Raw genomic sequence first — 18357 nt, 5'->3', positions numbered from 1 at the left:
AAGTTTATAAATGATCATTGACAGGTAAGAAAGAACAATTGGAGTGAAAGTCTTAAAATGAAAATAATTTTTACTTGAACATTAAATGATCAGATTTCATACAATCGTAAAATCCTGATCCACGCTCAAGTTGATTTTGTTCAGATGAACAAATTACAATCATATGTACTGATTAATCTGAGGCACAGAGGTGCAGGATGATTTAGTTAAATAAGTCTCCAATCAGTCAGTTTGTCTTATCTTCTGAACTTTAATTAGGTAAAAAGAAAACAACTTAAGGATTTGTGATCTTTTATGTAAATTAATTAACATGATCAACAGCTCTGCTGATACCAGTACTACTGCTTCATTTAGTCATTTATGTCCATGCAGTAAATATTTATGAGTGCATCAGAATTACTTAGCGTTATTCTTGTTGTTCTTAATCATGTGAACAATAAGACTTGCACACATTTGATTTTTTGTTTTTGTTTCTGTTTTTCTGACCAATCACAGTATTGCACATGTTTGTGGTATTTTAGCTCCCATCCCCTGCAGGTGCCGCACTCGTTTCTCCCAGCCTGGGTTGGCCTCTGATTTCTCTTCCTCGATCAGCATGTCGATGTATTCTGAGGTGGACAGAGGATCTGGTTTCAGTGCTATCTGTTTAAGCGTGTCCTCACACTTACACGACATTTTCGCCAATTCCGTCACATCAGGCAGTTTATCAGAAAGTGCACTTTCCAGTTTTTTAACCAGAGCCTCAGCAGTCATCTTATCATCGGTGACACCGATGCTTTCTTTCAGCTCTCTGACTGATTGTTTCCGTGTATCCTCTCTATACTCCCATTTTTTTCTTCTCGCTGACATGCTCTTCCCACGAACATTTGCTTGGGCACACAGTGCAGCATCCATTTGAATCCATTGCAGCACAGGAATTTTCAGCTGCATCCTTTTTCACAGGACAGGGATAATGGCATGTAAACTCACACTTCTTACAGTTGGTACTGAAATTACCAGCATCCTCCTGCTTAGGGTTCATGACTGTAACTTCAAACTCGGCGTTCTCATTTTTGTTGATCTGCGCCTCAAACTCTCTTAGTGTTTTAGTTGTCTCTTTTAGCTCCCGAAGCCCGACTGACCGCAGTCTGCTTAATTTCCACCAAACTTGTCCTACTATTTCATGCTGCCTTCTTTGATTGAGGACCTTGTTGGTCTGTTTCAAGCTTTTTGCTTGTGTGACTTCTACAGAATCAAAAAAACTCTTCGTGTTGTTTGTGCTCATTTCCCAAAACATCTGACCAAAGTTTTCCTCTTCTTCATCTTCGTAAACAGTGTCGTCATTCTGAGATGATCTGTTGTGTGCAAACAAAGCTGAATTATTAAATTTGAAGTGAACAGGCAGCCCATCATCAGCTGTAGGTAATGGGACACCTGAAGCTCTCACTGCCTCTAGAACTGGAGGACGCTGACCGTCTGCAAATGTCACCAGGATCCTGATGTTTTCTGCCACATCTTTGCCAAAGATTGAGAGCACTGAATCAAACACATATTTCTGTGTTGTGGATCTCACTTGAGCAGCTGGTGCTACAAAACACACAGCATCGATTTCAGTGACACCGTGCTGAGCAGAGAAGAGATTACGTAGCTGCTCTGTGATCTCTCTGTCTCTTTCTATGCCTCTTGTATCTCCAAAGCCTGGAGTGTCAATAATGGTCAGAGAGAACGGGATTTCAAATCCTTCCTGATGGTTGATTTTGTAAACAGTGACTTCAGAGGTCTGACTGTGAGCTTGTGATGTTGACTGATCCTCATTAATGAATTTAAACCTGAAACTGTCCTCCCACTCGACACCAACAATGTAGTTGATCATCCCATCGATCAGAGTGGACTTTCCTGATCCAGTCGCTCCAAAAACCATTATTGTACGATTCAGCCTCGTGCTTTCTTCTCCAAAGTTAAACTTCCTGCATCCATATATGTTCATGTGTTCTTCTGTCAGAGGCAGTTTGTAAACTGAGGGGGAATCAGATTTGATCTTTTCACTTTTAATCCTGAGAAGTTCTGCGAGGCGTTTAAATGTTGTGTAGACTTTAACAGTGATGCTTTCTTTGCTTCTTCCAGCTGAACCACAATCACATCTGACCCTGACTGCATATTCTGCATCTGACTGGAGACCTGACAGGATCACCTTTTCACCTGCTGACTCTGTTTGGTTCCACTGCAGAGCTTCCTCATTCTCATCTGTTTTTGAATACTCCACCATGTAACTCAATATCTGCACATTTATTTTTTTATTATTTATTAATCCTTTATTTATCCAGGTAAAAAATCTCATTGAGATTAAAAATCTCATTTCCAAGAGAGACCTGGCATCATGGCAACAAAAGTCACATACCACATAGGTATATAACATTTAAAACAAATACAATATCCCATACAAACATGTGTAAAATATACAATAACAGATCAAATTAAGAGTACATTAAAAACAATCACACTGAGTAAAAGAGCTGTTCTCTCGTTCCTTTAAGACAGACTTAAACTCTCCCAAGGTAACCAATTCTGATAATTTCAGTTCCTTCTGCAGATTATTCCAGGAAGCAGGGGCAGCGTATTTAAAAGCCCTTTTCCCCAATTCTGTTCTGATTTTTGGGACAATCAATTGTATGATTTTGTTCGAACGAAGGTTGTATTGGTTGTGGTTTTTACACATATAAACACATAAATAAGATGGAACCAGCCCAAGGAGAGATTTATAGATAAAGATCAACCAATGGGAGAGTCTGCGAATATGCAAAGATGGACATTTAGCAGCAGCATACAAAGAACAATGATGTACATGATTTCCATAGCCAGTAATAAAACGTAAAGCACAATGGTACACAGTATCCAACCTCTTTAGGCAGTGGGCAGGTGCATTCATAAAAAGCAGGTCACCATAATCCAATAAAGGTAAAAAGGTTGCACGAATCAAATGTTTTCTCACTTGGAGGGAGAAACAGGATTGGTTTCTGTGAAGAGAAAAGTTATTAGAAAGGCAAATGAAGTCACACTCAGATATCTAATTTTTACATGCGCATGGGCGGTCAGTCCAATCTGCTCTGCTGTCAAAGTGCGCACAACAGATGTGACAGAAAAACCGCGCAGGGCTCTCAGCGCATTCTTTATTTATACTCCAAGTGAGCTTTCAAGGAAGTGGGAGTGGTATGTTCAGTATACAAAAACGTTTCCATAATAGGAGAAACCTTTAGCTTGTCTGTTGAAATAGGAGATAGCTTGGTATGTATAGAAACTTAAACATTTCCTTAAAAGGAGAGTGAGAGAGGGGGGTGACCGTTAACTCAGGATGTAGTATGTATGTCACCGCATTCCTCTACACATCTGGTTCCAACTCACGAGCTCTCCTATCTTAAATGAAGCTACAACTAAACAATAATCACAAAACTAAAAAATCTCTTATCATTCCCTCCTGTTTGTAGCGATTTTAAGCAAATACATCAATGTGTTTCAGACACAGACCCTACATTGTGAGTGCTTTCGGTCTGGTCGTCATAAAATGTGTATCATTCAAACATAATCATTCATCACATTAGTTTCATACTCATCGTCTTCTCCTTCTTCCTCGTCTGGCACAGTGACATATGCAACAAGAGATTGAGATATCATTCTTGATACCATTCCTCTTACAAAACATAATAAGTATTAGGCCAATAAACATTAAAACCTTAAACATCAATGTTTTCCATGAGCCGCTCATAAACCAATTCCACCAATTACTTTGTGAATTTGCCCAATCGGTTACCTGTGCCTGTTGAACGTTTCTAAGTAATTGTAGAGCATTTGTCATATTATCAGAATGCACATTGTCTGGAATATATGTACAACCAGTTATATTAAACAAAACACAGTCCGCGCTTTTCTGCCAAGATCATGTCCAGAGCAACTCTGTGTTGCATAACAGTTATTCTTATGGCATCAATTTCCTGATTTTGCTCTTTGTTGATGCTGGTCGATGCATTTAAAAACAGTCCAAAACTATAGTCCAATAGTCAGGAAGTTGCTATGGTTTAGGACAATTCCTAAATATTGATAACCTAAACTGGCAAAGCTTGCTGCGCATGTCACTTGAATCATGTTCATAAGTCTGCCATATAATGTAGCATGCTGTGTTGTAGCAGGCATGTGTGAGCATATATAACAATCTTTGTCTTCTTTGCGATTATATATGTATCTATACCAGGCGTTGTTCATCCAGGGATGGATGTGGTCCTGTGTCACTTCAGCCAGGTGTGAGTTGTCATATGTCCATGCCCTTCTATGCATGTTGGCTTCTTGATCCTTTAAGTGCATCAGGGTCCATGCTGTAAGCAGCAGGGCCAAGGTGGTAAGCAGAATAATCTTCATGATGACCAGACACACCGATTTACTCTGGTGAGTAGACTACAGGCGAGAAGTAGAAGGCGGGATATACCCAATCAGCCCTCCCTTCACCTGTAGATCACCAAAGAGTCGGGATGGTGGTGTCTTTAGGTTGTGCTGTCACTCACTTCCATTTTTGCAATGGCTCTGGTGGATCCAAGAGGGCCTCTCAGCGATTTTGCAAGCTGTTGGCGTCGTTAGGAGTACTTGGTATGGACCTTCCCACCGAGGTGAGTTCCAATTCTTTCTCTGGAGTACTCATATAAGGACCCAATCGCCTGGTTTTAATCTGCAAGAGACTTGAGAAGCGTCGCACGGCAGTTCAAAACAATATCCCTATTTTCTACTGGTTTTGCCATTCTTTCTACTAAAGTTGTCTTTCTAACAGATTTATCTATTGGTTCACTTGCATCAATTCATGCATCTTTTCACTGAGGTCTGATTCAAACTATCTTACTTCTGATTCTTTCCAAAAATAATTTCACATGTAACAATTTATATATGTGTGTTTTCTATTTTTGTTTACCTCTTTGTTGTGATCTGGTGGACATCTCTAAACACCATCATAAGTTCAGGCTTCAATTTCAACCCAATTATACTCCTCTGGGCTTCACCTTCCCACTGGCCCCTGTACCCTTCTCAAAGTGTCCTTTGTTGTCTTAAATCTCCAGCAAACACAATCTGTTTCTTCTCTGTTTCTTCCTTTTAGATTAAGTCCCAGCCAGGCAAAATATCACATTCAGTGCCTTTAAACAGTCATGTCACACTGTTCTTACCAGCCTGCTGTTAATTCTTCAATTCCACGATATTCTGTTGGTCTTCATCAGGAGATTGACTGTCCTTTGAGCTTCTTCTCAGGATCGGGACAAGTGGGAGGTCAAGCTATAAAATTTTAAGCCAAACTTTGGCTTGTTTTCTCCCAATTATGTTAATCTATGGTTTTGCTGCTATGCTCAAAATTCTAGGTTGAGAGAAGTCCACCTTTATTTATTTGTGACCTATATTGACACACTAAACCATACCATTAATATCATTTTCATTTCTTTTCTTAAAGCCTCCATTTGCTTCATCTGGCTAGAGTCTGTCTCTTCTGTTTTTCTCTCTGGGTGCTCACTCCTTATATGGGCATGCAAAGTTCCTGTCACACACACACACTTCCTGTTACTCTCTTTTGTGTTTCTACAGGCTAATCAAACTCATTTTGTATTTACAGTCTACAAACCCTCTGTAATTCTACTAACTTCTAATCTAAAATGTAACGTCATTCACACAATAATTTCATAATCCTCTCACACACACTGCCTTTTAAATAAACTAAACTCTTTGCATTTTTATCTATTTCAGACATTTTCTGAGTCTCTGTTTTATGGTGCCGTTAGTTCTCTCTACTAACCCTGCACTCCATAGATGATAAGCACAGTGATTTCTTATGCTGAATCCTAGTGCTTCAGAGACCTTACTGATCACATCATTGACAAAATGTGTCCCATTGTCTGATCTTATCAGAGAAGGGATACCATATGTTGGAATAAAATGATTACATAAACATTTTGCAATGAAGATTGCCTCTGCTTTTTACTGGATATATCTCTGGTCAGTTTGAAAACACATCTATGATCACTAAGGCATATTTTAATCCTTGACATTCATTCAATTCAATAAAATCCATGTGGATGGTGTGGAGAACTGGCCTCTCTTAGGTCTTAAGTTTCCTTGTGAGTTGTGTTTTTGACAGAATAGGCATGTTCTTACAAATTTTTCGCTGAAGTTTCAAAATTTATAGTGTAAAAGTATTATTTATCTATACTATATTTCCCTCCTGTTGACACATGTATTACTTCATGTGTCACTACAGCCACTGTCCTGTGTAACGACTCTGGTAATATTGGTTTTCCATCACAGACCATTAAGTCATCTTTCAGTTGTGCTCCACATTTCAGCCACTTGTTCTGTTCAGTGACTGTTGCAGCTTTTTGTTCGGTTTTTAGTACATCAAGTGGTATTTGTGTACAATGTTCGGATGTTAGAAGCGTTATCGTTTGTTGTGCAGCCTGCTTTGCTGTTTGATCTGCAAAATTATTTCCTTTTGTGACAATAAAATTGTCATTTTGATGTGCTGCACATTTACAAAGTGCCAATTGTTTTGGCAAGCTAATCACTTCCAATAAGATTTTTAATAAGCTGCCATGTTGCACGGGGTTATCCGTAGAGGTGACCATACCTCTGTTATGCCAAATTTTGGCAAAGTGGTGCACTGCTGAAAAAACAAACTGGCTGTCAGTGTATATATTTATATTTTGGCCTACGTGCAATTCATATGCACATATGACTGCATACGTGCAGCCGACTCTTTTACTGCCTCTGCTGCGGCTGCATAGCCTTGCATATGCAGGCAGGCCTGACGCTACAGAGTCTAATTTACACGAGTCTAAATTTCACCAGGAATGTTAACAGGCGTTGTTTTTCTCCAAATGCCTGTGTTATCACAGCTTTCATATAACCTGCTCCTCTATCTACACGTAAGTAGAAAGGCTTATCATAGTCAGGCAGTGCTAAAACTGTATCTGTCTGTAATGCCTATTTTTAAATAACCGAATGCTTCTTTTGTCTTCTCTATAGATGCAACATTACATTTTCACTTAATGCATTTTTAGATATTTTCTAGTTTTTCAAAGAATCCACCCATCTCACCCATCTCACACATTTCAAACTTTGAAGTTAGGGTTTTTATATATATATATATTTTAAACTTTGAATTGCTCACAGTTCTAAAACTAGGCATTTGTAAATCATATGCCTAATCACTATGTGTCACTGTGATCCACAAGTATGGTCACAAATTCACTTCCAAATCAACAAAATAAAATAATCAAACAAAACAGGAAACATACATGAGTCAGGACACAAAAGAAAAATGCTGCTACTGAAACAGAGCAGAAGTGTGAGGGAAAAACTGAGCTCACAGACAGCTGCATGTGTTGGCTTTTAATGCAGCTTCTGCTCTAAAAACAAATAAATAAAAATAAAAGAAAATGTGTAACATGCTCATCAACTTAGTAGTGTCCACATATTTAATTCAGCTTCTCAATCCTGTAGCTTTAGCTGTTGTCTACAGGGTTTGGCTTATTAGTTGTTATTATAGGTGTGCTCTATATCTCAGTAATGTTTTATCCAGGATAAATGACAGATGTTTAAGCAGGTTAAGTGCCTCTATGCACGTAATTAGTTTAGATAGTTTCTTTATTTTCTTCATCTCATGTGTCATTATACTGAGTTTGAGCAAACCTTAAGCTTGATGCAGATTACTTCATAACAATCATCCACTTCACATCATAACTGACTAGGTTGCTTCTCATTATTAATATTATGTCATTATTAATATTATCATCTTTTTCTTTCTATATAATGACAATAGTATATTACAATATTTTATTAGTGTATACCACTATACTACTACTGAGCCAATTTAATAGTTAGGATCATCTTACTCAGCAAACAGATAATTTAGAATTCATCCAATCTGTACAAATTTGCTTTTCTCTAAACAGGTTTGCACCTACTTCTTAGACCGGTCTTCTGTTTGTCTCATCTCAGATCCAACCTTCAGTCACATTCATTCTCTCTGTTGCGTGGCGAACCAAGCAATTTATTATTATACATTTTATATTTTATTTTGTATCCATCAAGGGCTTCGGGTGATCTGCAGTTTCACCCTTTCCCAAGCTGGAGACATTTACCTTTTCACACACTTTCCTTGGCTGAACAATGACACAGCCCTAATGTACCTTATGCATCTCTCTATTTTATTTAAAAGGTTTTCGTGTGAATTATTTCCTTTTATTGATTTTATACATTCTGGGCATGATTGTCATGCCAACTATGTTTCATTGTTAATATCAGCTTACAGGTTGTTATCCTTCCTATTATTAGTTTCAATACGGTAAAAATAAGTTCTAATATAATTTTGTCTTTATTTATTTTATTTTTGTACTTCTTATATTTATATCTATTCGGTGGGGTCTGTTTCCAACCTTTTTAAACTACTTTAAACTATTTTGATCCCTAGTTTTCACTTAATAAGGGTTTTGTCAGTCACTGCACTGTAGTGTGACCTGATGCTGATTTTACTATTAGAGTATCTTCTGAGAATTGTACTTCCTGTGGTCTTCTGTTCAAAACGGTTTTACATACTCCTGTATCACATAACATCTGCACTGGTTTGCTATTAACATATACTGTCAGTGTAGGTTTGCCTTTTACTTCAGACACTAATTGATAGACAGTAAATACTTCTGCGTCACTTTTATCATTTTCATTTGGCTTTTTCTCATTTAGTCATTCATTTGAATATTGCCGTTTGTCTGTTTTATGTCTGCAATCTCTGGCGAAATGCCCTTCCTTGCCACAATTCCAGCACGTATTATCTCTTTCTTCACTTCTTTCGCGTAAGTCTGTCTGTCCTACATATCTCTGGCCCTTTCCTCTAAATCCTCCTCTGTCCCTGTCTGTTACCTCTCCACCTTCTCCACCTTCCCCTGCGGTTTGGCCGTATCTGGGGTTTAGTACTGCTATCATGGGAAAAATGCCGGGAGGACCAGGTGGATCAACATCACCTCCCATATCTCCTCCGTAGCGATCTTTTCCTATTTTTTATTTTTTTTATTTTTTTATTTTTTTCTGTGGATTTTCACCTAGTGCTATTTTATCTAACATGTTTTGTGCCTCTGCATAAGGACCAGGTTGAGGTCTGAACGGATCACAGGATTGTTTAAGGGGGGTCGCAGCAGCGGAAGTGGGGGCTGGTTTCACAGCAGCAAAAGTGGGGGTCGGCCTCGCAGCAGCGAGTGGAGCATATGGTGGGGGGTCTAATACCTCTGCCTTTTCTTTCTTCTTTTCTTGTTTCTTTTGTTTATTCTCACATCGTCTATCTGCCTCTCTCTTCCATGCTTGGAAATATTCTAATTCTTACGTGCGTTTTCCTTCTTTCTTTCTTTCTTTTGTCTCTCCTATTTCTTTCAGTAATGCTTCTTTAAGTTGTATTAATGCAGATGGGCTACATTCTCATTTAGTCTTTTTAGAATTTCTCCATCTTTGCACACTAATTTGTCCGGCGCCTGGACACTTTTTTCCTAACCACTGTTCGTCAACAGTAAACTTAGTGGGCTGATTACCCATTAAAACAGAACTGCAGAGCCTTCTCTGGTATTAGACTTAAAGAGTGGTTACTGACTACGCCCTTCTACTCCACTCTAATTAGTGGAGCGGTGTCAGTTTTATGAGGCGGAACTCAACCGTTCTCTTTTGTCACCAGTACGTCAGCTACTGACAGGAAATAAAATGACAATAACAATGAGAGTGATTCAGCAGCGTATTTGTGCTGTTTAAATCAATTCACTCTCAACACACAGAAAACACAAACATTTAAACAGACATTTCACACAATCGCGCAGACCTTTTCGGAAGGCCAGTCCTAAAGCTTTTATTTTGAAAATCCGTTCGGTGGATTACCCCAACGCGTTTATTTTGAAAATCCGTTCGGTGGATTACCCCAACGCGTTTATTTTGAAAATCCGTTCGGTGGATCACCCCAGCGCTTTTACAAATCCGTTCGGTGGATCACCCCAGCGCTTTTACAAATCCGTTCGGTGGATCACCCCAGCGCTTTTACAAATCCGTGCAGTGGATTAGACTAATTACACCCTTTCGGCGGGTGAGACCAAAGTCCGTTTTACGCGAGTGTAAATGAGTGACTTCCTTTACCTTCCCAAGATTCTCTGGCTATGTTGAAAGTCAGCCACTGGATCCCAGCGTCGTGGACCACTTGATAAAACACTGGCCAGGAATCGAATTTTAGCGTCCCTGGACTTTTTCACTCCTACCTAGAGGACAGATTTCAGTGCAGCTTTCCACGACGGCAGGACACGGCGGCCGATGCTTCCTCTCCGGCTCGGAGGACCAAGAAAATGTGAAGAGAAAAGTTATTAGAAAGGCAAATGAAGTCACACTCAGATATCTAATTTTTACATGCGCATGGGCGGTCAGTCCGATCTGCTCTGCTGTCAAAGTGCGCACAACAGATGTGACAGAAAAACCGCGCAGGGCTCTCAGCGCATTCTTTATTTATACTCCAAGTGAGCTTTCAAGGAAGTGGGAGTGGTATGTTCAGTATACAAAAACGTTTCCATAATAGGAGAAACCTTTAGCTTGTCTGTTGAAATAGGAGATAGCTTGGTATGTATAGAAACTTAAACATTTCCTTAAAAGGAGAGTGAGAGAGGGGGGTGACCGTTAACTCAGGATGTAGTATGTATGTCACCGCATTCCTCTACACATCTGGTTCCAACTCACGAGCTCTCCTATCTTAAATGAAGCTACAACTAAACAATAATCACAAAACTAAAAAATCTCTTATCAGTTTCTAAAAAAGTAACCTAGTTTTAGTTTTAACTTTGACACAAGCCTTTGAATGTGAGTCTTAAATGACAAATTCTGATCTATAATGATCCCTAGATACTTGTAAGATGTGACCATTTCAATTTCAGATCCTTGAATTGTTTTAATCTTAGGAGATGTAGCTAACAACTCTTTGCCATTTGAGAATAACATGAGCTTGGATTTCTCTGGATTTAACACCAACTTAAGTTGAGTTAAATGGGACTGAACGACATCAAAGGCAGACTGCAGAAATTGCAGGGTTTGTGCTATTGAAGGGGATGAACAATAAATAATTGTATCATCTGCATAAAGATGAAATGCTGCATTTGACAAATTATCACAAAGGTTGTTTATGTAAAGAGAAAATAGCAATGGCCCTAATATGGAGCCCTGCGGAACTCCTTTGGATACTGGGAGAAAAGAGGAAGAAGACCCAGCAGCATGGACACACTGTTTTCTTGCTGACAAGTAATTTGAAAACCAACTTACAGCATTTACAGATAGACCAATATTGTTTAGTCTATTTAATAAAATAGCATGGTCAACTGTATCAAAAGCCTTTGACAAGTCAAGAAAAAGAGCAGCACAGTATTTTTTGCAGTCCATCGAATCAACAATGTCATTAACCACTTTAATAGCAGCAGTTATTGTGCTGTGTTGTTTTCTGAATCCTGACTGATGTTGGGAAAGAACTGAATTTTTGTCCAAAAAGTCTTTCAGTTGTTCACTAATGAACTTTTCTAGAACTTTTGCTAGAACACACAATTTAGATATGGGCCTGTAATTATTAACATCTGAAGGATCACCTCCTTTCAGCAAAGGGAGAACATAGGCAGATTTCCATATTACAGGGATCTCACTGTTCGAGAGGCTAAGATTAAAAATGTAAGTTATTGGTTCTGCTATAAAATCTGCAGCCAACTTAAGAAAATAGGGATCAAGTTGATCTGGTCCTGCAGATTTATTTAGATCCAACAGATTTAAAGCCCTGTGGACCTCAAAAACATTTAGCGGAGAAAAACTGAAGGGTTTGACCACAGATTCAGTTTGAACGGTTGCAGAGAGAGCCTCTTGTTGATTAAGCTGTTTTAAATCTGGATATAAAGATTCAAATAGAGATCCTGAAGAAACAAAATGCTCATTAAAGCAGTTTAGAATGTCGCATTTCTCTGTTAAAGTGCAGGAGTCTTTTACAACAAAAGTTGGCATCTCATTTGTAGTTATGTCCCCATAAGAAGATTTTATTATTTTCCAGAATTTTTTAGGATCGTTCAAATGTTTAGTAGTATTTGAAAGATAGAATTCTGATTTGGCCTTTTTAATTAAGGAAGTTGAACGGTTTCTGAGCTGTCTAAAAATCAGCCAATCCGCTTCGGATTTAGTTTTTCTGGCCTTAGCCCAGGCAGCATCCCTTTTTTTTGAGTAGACTGGAGAGCTGAGGAGAAAACCAAGGGTTGTTTCTGCATTTTACTCTAAATTTGCGGATAGGGGCATGTTTATTTATAATTTTGATAAAAGTATCATAAAAATAATTCCATGCCAGCTCAAGATCAGTTATCAGGTAGATTCTACTCCAGTTATAGTCCCATAAGTCATGAAAGAAAGCTTGCTCACAGAAATGCTTAAAATCTCGTTTAAAAGCTATCTGTGGCCTTGATTTTGGGAGCTTCGATTGTCTGACTACAGCTACCACACAGTGGTCACTGATATCATTTGCGAAAACCCCAGTGTGAGAATATTTATACGGCATATTAGTTAAAAATAAATCAATAAGTGATGACTTTTCTGGGCATTTAAGATTTGGACGAGTTGTGCTGTAAATTAGTTGTGTGAGATTATATGAATCACACATGGATTTAAAACTGTCTGAGGCAGAGGACAACCAGTCCCAGTTGAAATCTCCGGCCAGCACAATTTCATTAAAATCTAAAGTAGATAGTTTTTCACTAAGTGAAACTAAAGCCTCACTACTAGCTGAGGGGGGTCTATAACAGCCCACAATGGTAATAAAATAGCCCTTGAAAAGTTGGAGCTTGAGGGCAAGAAGTTCAAACTGTTTACAAACAGATACCGATGAATCGACAGTAACATGGAATTTGCTTTTTACATAAATTGCAACACCGCCACCCTTTCTGGGGCGGTCGCAACGGAAAAGATTATAGCCCGTTATTGCAATGTCTTTGTCAGTAATTGATTTAGTAAGCCAGGTTTCTGATAATATAAGAATATCAGTATCTAACTCTTTCATCCAAATTTTCACAAAATCAAGTTTGGGAAGAAGACTTCTGACATTTAAATGAGTGATACCAAGACCTGTTCGAGTTTTGAAATCACAAGGAGTACTTAAGCATTTGCAATCTGGACCGGGATTAGGTTGCACATTTCCAGATAAAAGAAGCAGAAGAACAATAAAACATTTTCTTTTCACAGATTTTTTCTGTAGGATTACAGACTGATTTCTCTTAGTGCCCGATCTCTTTGGGGGGTGAGAGGATTGGGAAATAAACCAGTAATATGGAATGAATAAATCAGTTAAATCAGTTGAAATGAGATCTCTGCTGATGATCACATTTGAGAAACTTCTAAAAGATGTAAAATCCCACCTTGTTCCCTTTGAGAGGAGTAAGAAGTATGGTGTCTCTTGCTCCACAGACTGTTCCTGCACCTCATGTAGACAAAAAGCGGTCTTCATTACAGGGTGGTTCTGGGAATGTACCAGGGCCAGGTGGCGAAGCAGACCATCGTCCGCCGACGGGCTGTCGTGACCTTCTTGCTCGTGGGAGGCTGAGTCATCAAAAGGGTAACTGGCGACCACAGTGCCACCATGCAGGCCCCCTGACAGCACAAATCCCCTCTCCTGGATCCATCTCATCACCTCCATCACCTCGGGGATATCAGCTGGATCCACGGTGGCCAGATTATAGCCAAGGGCTAATTTCCATCTGTTGTCCGGAGACTGTAGTTTGGGTACAGCAGGTGGAGGCCCAGGCAGCCGAGGTGGAGGCCCAGGCAGCCGAGGTGGAGGCCCAGGCAGCCAAGATGGGGGCCCAGGCAGCCGCGTTGGTGGCCAAGGCCGCCGAGGTGGAGGCCCAGGCAGCCGAGGTGGAGGTCCGAGCAGCTGGGGTGGAAGCCCAGGCAGCTGAGGTGTAGGCCCAGGTAGCCAAGATTGAAAACCAGGCAGCAGAGGTGGAGACCCAGGCAGCCGAGGTGGAGGACTGAGCAGTTGAGGTGGAAGCCCAGCTAGCTGAAATGAAGGCCCAGGCAGCCAAGATTGAAACCCAGGCAGCCGAGGTGGAGGCCCAGGCAGCCGAGGTGGAGGCCCAGGCAGCCGAGGTGGAGGCCCAGGCAGCCGAGGTGGAAGCCCAGGCAGCTGAGGTGGAAGCCCAGGCAGCTGAAATGGAGGCCCAGGCAGCTGAAATGGAGGCCCAGGCAGCTGAGGCAGAAACCCAGGCAACTGAGGCGGAGGCCCAGGCAGCTGAAATGGAGGCCCAGGCAGCTGAGGCAGAAACCCAGGCAACTGAGGTGGTAACCCAAACAGCAGAAGTGGAGGCCCGGACAACAGGGGCGTAAACACTATTAGCTGAAGATGTAGCCTTACTAACTGGGACGGTGGTTGTAGCACAGTTAGTTGAGGTGGAAAGCAATGCAGAGATAGCTGTGCCCATAGGCTAACTAGGCTAATTAGTTCTAGCCAGTCCAAATCACTGATGTTTAAATTAGGTCCAGGATTTAGTTCTATATCACCTGGGGGTGGTCTAGCATGACCAAAATCCAAGAATCTTGTGAACAAAAGATGTGTACTCCATTTGGCTGGGAAAGTGGTATAATTATCCAGCTTTCTTGGACATGTCGAACTCCACAGAATATAAAAATGTATAAAGACAAAAAGACAAGTTGATGTCAAGATCCAGGGGTTTTTAGATGGTTTTTTAGGTGGGTTTTTTGGCAAAAGCACAGGACCTGCCAAGCTGTGTGTCTGCACCCTAGCAGCCATCTTGAAAAAAGAGGCCTCACATCCTCTCCGAGCTCAGCAGGTTTCTCCCAGCTCACTGATATCGCAGTTGAATTTGGTTCAAGTCGAGGTTTTCCAGGAGGGCTGCAGGGTAAGGTTTTAATGGCATCACTGATTACATTATCCGGCCCGACACCTGCTGAGGTCACTGCTCTGCATCTGAACACATACTCTGTGTTTGGCTTCAGATCTCTCACTGTGACTTCTTCAGCCTTTGCTTCTGTCTTCTGCTGCCATCCATCCTCTCCACTGACACAGTGCTCAACAGAGTAGGAGGTGATGTTCTCTGCTCCAAATCTGGGTGGAGAAATCTTCAGTGTCACACTGTTGTGGTTTATGTCAGCTGCTGTCACAGTTTCAGGCTTTGAAGGAGGCTCAAAGTTCTCACTGACAGCAAATCCACCTTCATAAAGGTGGATGCTGGAACCTTCCTGTGTCTCATTAGTTAACCCCACTGTCAGGAACTTCATGTTCTTGTTCTCCTTGTTGGCCTCTGCAAAATCACTGAAGAGTTTTGCTTTTCTCCTCATTTCAGCTGTTACTTCTTTTGAGGCGTACCATTTTTCCTTCTCTACATCATGAGTGTGAGGATCTTGAAGGTCTGAGTTGGTTTTTCCTTTTAAGTATCTTGATAAAGCTGAGAGGTACGGTTCATCCTTTCCCAGAGAGGTGAAAACAAAACACACAACATGCTCTGCACTCAGACTTTCCTTGTACAGATCATTTTGAGACGAGATGATTTTGGTGTTTTTCATCCTGCTGGTAAAAGACATTAAAGTGTCAACTTCTCTCTCTTTACAGTCCATCCACTCATTCAGGCTTTTGCTGTTGAAAGGTGAAGAATGTCTCTTCTTCAGGATCTCTGCAAGCTCAGCTTCCTCTTCTCCTCCTCCTCGGATTGATGGAAGTTTCTTGGCCAAAGATTTTTGGAAATCCAGCTTGAGCTCAGAGCACATTTCTTTGAAAGTTTTCATTTTCTTACCAATCTGTGGGAACTGCTGTGCAGTGCTGGTTCCCAGTACATCATTGTACCTCATTTCCAGCTCACTGAAGTCCTCCAGGACTCTCTGTGCTTCTTGAACTAATCCTATACTGATCTCACGGACGAGTTTAGCAGCAGAAGAATCTAAACATGTCAGTGGCAGCAGCCAGACCTTCACTGGTACAGTATTTTCTCCATTGGGTCCCAGTAATCCTGACAGACCTTGGCAGGCCTGTATGGCATCTTGAAAGTTTGTTGGAGTTTTTGGGAGGAAAGTCTCCATAAAATTTACAAGATAATTTATCAGCTTTTTGTTTGTCCTCTTGAGTCAGTGACAGAGAACCTTCACCTTCTATAGAAATTAAGGGAATCTTATTGATCATCATCTTCAAGCTGCCTTGTATTTCTTGATGATCTTCGTGTTCAGAAACTTCACGGTCAAACACAAAGAAAGCTTGTGCTCCATAAAGAATAGCTGTGCCTACATGTGTTGCTAAGCCTTGATCAAAAACATCAGGATGCTTCACATTTCCTCTTCCAAGATGATTCATGGACAGCTCCTGGATCTTTGTGGTTGCCTTGTACTTCAGTGTTACTCTGGCCTGATTTCTGGAAGATTTAGTATCTTTCAGATATTTGGCAGATCCATCAACCTGAACCAGTCCACCCAGGAAACTTGCCTTTAGTGACGCACTAACGTTTAGAGCTGAGGATTTCTCCTGAATTGATTCAGATGAAACCATTTCAAAATCACTGTATATCTGAGGCCTGTCTCCCCTGTCTTCCATCAGGGCATCACGATCCCACAACGTGATTCCTGCAAAAAAAGAAAAGAACAAAAGACAAAAATCAAGTTGAACTCATTGATTCATTCAGAAAGTAAATTTAATGTGAAGGCCTCACGTGTTGGATTGAAATTAATGTATTTTTTTTTGTAATTAGTGGTAATTATTCATGAAATACAGTGTGATCTCCTAGAGAAACAATGTAATTTCCTCGTCTTTGTAAATGGTGTAAACAATCTGAGATCATTTATTGTGTGCAAGCAGTATGGAGTTATTACATTTGAAGTGAACTGGCAGCCAGTAATCTAGATCATCACTGAATATATTAAATTTGCTCACAGGGAAATGGAGGTAAACCTGTTTGCTAAGGATTTCGCTAAAAGCTACTCAGTCAGGTGTTCCAGTGAAGCAGAGCAAAGCTTCCTGTGGATGAAGCCTTTCCCCCAAACTCTCCTGATTGACCTCCCCTTTGTTCCCCCTTGAGTTCCCTGTTCAAAAGCCGGATCTCCAACGAGTATTTCTGTGGTTACAAAATGGTAAACAGAACTGAAAAGAATTCTGTGTTACGCTCAGCTCTGTCTTCACTGTGACAGGAGGTGATCCGTGCAGTATCTGTATCATTACAGCCCCAGTCCATCTGTCAGTCTCCTTCTTCCCTCGTTCAGGAGACACTTACACTCCTCCACTTGGGGAAGCAGCTCATCCCTAACCCAGAGTGGGCACTCCACTATTTTCCAGCTGAGGCCTCAGACTTGGATTTAATTCTCATTCCCGCTGCTTCACACTCAGCTGTGAACTGCTCCAGTGCGAGCTGGAGGCCACGATCATGTTCTACTTTCAAATATCCTGGAAGCATGAGTAGTGTGAGAGTAAAGTGCTCTATTCAGGTGATACGGCACTAGGTGGTCTTTAAGATACTACAGGGCCTGATTGTTCAAGCCCTTGTATGTGCGGGGAATTTAACCAATGAAGAGCAGCCAATATGGCAGAAACGTGCTCTCTGTTTCTCGTCTGTTTGGTTTATAGACAGAGGAAATCTGAATAAACTATCACTGGAACTAAGACAAAGACTAGACAACATTTCAAGTAGAAACAATACAGAAATAGTGTTAAGTGAAAAGAATTCACTTTTTTCTTGCAACTATAAATGCCTATCCCAGGGTAAGAGACGGGGTTCACCCTGGAAAGGTCGCCAGTCTGGGCAGGACTAACACAGAGAGACAGACAACCAGTCACACCTATGGGCAACTTAGAATAATCAGTTAACCTGCCCTCATAGATTCAAACTCAGGACCTTCTTGCTGTGAGGTAACAGTGCTAACCACTGTGCCACCGTGCTTCCTAAACGGATTACTATTAAACAAAGCAACAACAACAACAAAAAAACAATGAAACTTTGCTTGTGACATGTAAAGACGTAAAGAACATGTAAAGAACTTTAAAGATGAAATCTTACCAGGGACAAGTTCATCGCTGCGGCAGTCGTACAGCATCCCCAGGCCAAAAGGCCGGCCGAGTGCTGCCATCTCCATTCTACCACCAGATTTAGAGTCCATGGCTCAGTGTGAACTGGAAGTAATCAGAAACAGCTTATCAGTTCTCTGTTCTCACTTTCCTGTTGTCATGTGACACTTTGTGGCAGGCAGGATGTAGGACCCAAATGCAGGACTCAGGACACGAAGGGATGAACGAAAGGAGGCAGCTTTTATTGTGCTGTATGAACTCAAACACTAAATACAAGG

At 40.8% G+C, this 18357-nt stretch overlaps 1 pseudogene; it reads right to left on the bottom strand.

Moving 5' to 3' along the window:
- Positions 1 to 489: 489 nt before the first annotated feature.
- Positions 490 to 18357, bottom strand: LOC146368621 (uncharacterized; annotated as a pseudogene).

Source organism: Perissodus microlepis, chromosome 18 (genome assembly GCF_051167445.1).
Source record: "Perissodus microlepis isolate ML-2025 ecotype Zambia chromosome 18, ASM5116744v1, whole genome shotgun sequence".
Lineage (NCBI taxonomy): Eukaryota > Metazoa > Chordata > Actinopteri > Cichliformes > Cichlidae > Perissodus > Perissodus microlepis.
The sequence above is the reverse complement of the archived record's forward strand: the minus strand, read 5'-3'. Positions and strand labels throughout refer to the sequence as shown.